Here is a 2228-nt window from a genome sequence, read left to right as displayed (position 1 = left end):
CACCCTCCTCCTTGACACGCCCACCGAAACAGCGCATTTGGGGGAAGCTCAATTTGCGACTGGCTCGGAGTGGCTGTAACTCTGCACCATGGCTGAATTTAGGGAACATCTTTGAATACTGTGTTAGTTGCCCACTAATACCTATATTAAAGAATACATAAAATAGCATGTCATGGGACCTTTAACTCCTCTTTACTTTTCTTTTTGTATTTTCACAGGTACAGGTAAGTTGTAGCAGGTAGGTATTGTGGGTACAGTTGCAAGTGGGTTGCAAGTGGTAAACTGCTAGGTATACTGCAAGGTAAAAAACCTTTAAAGAAACAAAAAATAACTACAGTAAATGCAGTGCAGAATGAAATAGTAAATACAAACATGTTTTTCATATATGCATTTAAATACTTATAAATATAAATATATAAATATAAATATTATTAATAGTTTTTAATGTCTACATATTTTCATGAATTCTGTTTTAAATATATGAAACCATTTTTAACTGCTTTAAATATCAATTCATTTTTAAATGCACCAATTCATCTTAACTGGTTTTTTTTATATAGATATATAATCACTCATTTGAAATGTAAATATAAATAGATCAATAAAGTCAAATAGAAATAACTTTAGCAGTATTCAGATCATTTCTATCAATCTACAGATCAAAAAATAAACCCCATTTGTTTTCAAACAATTTGCAGTCAAACAATGATGTGGCATCAAACACCAAACAATTGTCCATGCTTAAACGCACGTTTTAACGTGCGCTACAAGCGGTTGCGCAACTTTACAATCCTTACACCAACAAAATCTTTCTCTTACCGGCCGTTTCTCCAGGCTTTTTATGGCTGTACCAGCGCTGCTTTTTCCACGTCTTCTAGCGCAGCTTTGCTGCTGCTGGACAGAACGCTGTCTGATTTGTTTGCAACTGGCGTTTCCTGAAAGAGTCTCTCTTCCCCTTTCTGTCCTTTCCGGTAAGGTGACGCAATGACGCGGATTTCCCAGGTAACGCTCTGAGGAGGGATTCCCCCAGCTGTCAGTCGGCGCTGCATATTAACCCCTTCATATCCAGCGGGGATTTTCCAAGTTGACTTCACAGTTAGACTAATTGACCATTCATTAACATAAATTGCAGTTATGCAACTGTAATAAGCATTATCTAACAGAGTTAACAGTGAACTAATAGTCTAGTAATCCTTTACTAATGGTGTTCATAACTAAGGTAGGGTTAACCCTATTAAATAATGCATACATTAACACCTAAGCCACTAACCCAAAAACCTATTCTAATGATATATAATAATGCTTTTTACTGCATTAACTTAATGTTAATTAAGTTAGTCAATGTACCCTTATCGTAAAGTGTTACCGTTTATCAGTTCAGTGATCAACTATCTTGTACTACCACCAATTATTGTTAGTCATTGTTATTACCCTGTTTGACTAATCCAAAGTATTATTATCATAAACTTATTAAGGTTCTCCTTCTGTTTTAATAAGGACCACCAGGCTGAATCAAAAGCACTTTTATTGAATATGAACTTGAGGGCCTGTTTCCACCTAGAACATCCCAACATACAAACTTTAGCACGGGCGGAAAAAAAGATAGGAAGACAACTCGATTATTTGTAAAATACATTTAATCCCTTAATATTTGGGCACACCGAAGAGGAGAGAAGGCTTGTAGGTGCGGTGCCAATGCAGCGCGCTGAGGTCGCTGTCACCACGCTGTGCAACATAAGGCGCACCTGGTTCCATCACTGGCAGTTTACTGAGTCGACCTGGGTCACACTGAGGCAGGACCGTGTGATGGACTCCTCCGCCTGGACCTCCAACCACACGTTCAGGAGACCAGAGTATATCTATCACCGAGGACAGCTTGGTGACAGTCTGACCTACACTGCAGAGGCACCGTCACCATAACCCTCGAAGCGTATTAGACAAAGTGATCACAATAAAAAGGCATACGTTGTCTTAGCACAGTCTTCATGGTTTTAATTAGTAGAATTGTACAGATCTGTACATGTTACAAGACATATTTTCGCTTATCTCACCATAGCTTTAACTAGTTAGCAAGACACGGCTGTCGTGCGGAGACGATAACAGAAATACTTCTGGTTACGCGGAAGGTGTGGAGGATGCGTGTTAGATATTACAGTTGTGTGTGTGTGTGTGTGTGTGTGTGTGTGTGTGTGTGTGTGTGTGTGTGTGTGTGTGTGTGTGTGTGTGTG

This window comes from Gadus chalcogrammus, chromosome 14 (assembly GCF_026213295.1).
Source record: "Gadus chalcogrammus isolate NIFS_2021 chromosome 14, NIFS_Gcha_1.0, whole genome shotgun sequence".
In the NCBI taxonomy this organism is placed as follows: Eukaryota; Metazoa; Chordata; class Actinopteri; order Gadiformes; family Gadidae; genus Gadus; species Gadus chalcogrammus.
This window is presented reverse-complemented; position numbering follows the sequence as displayed.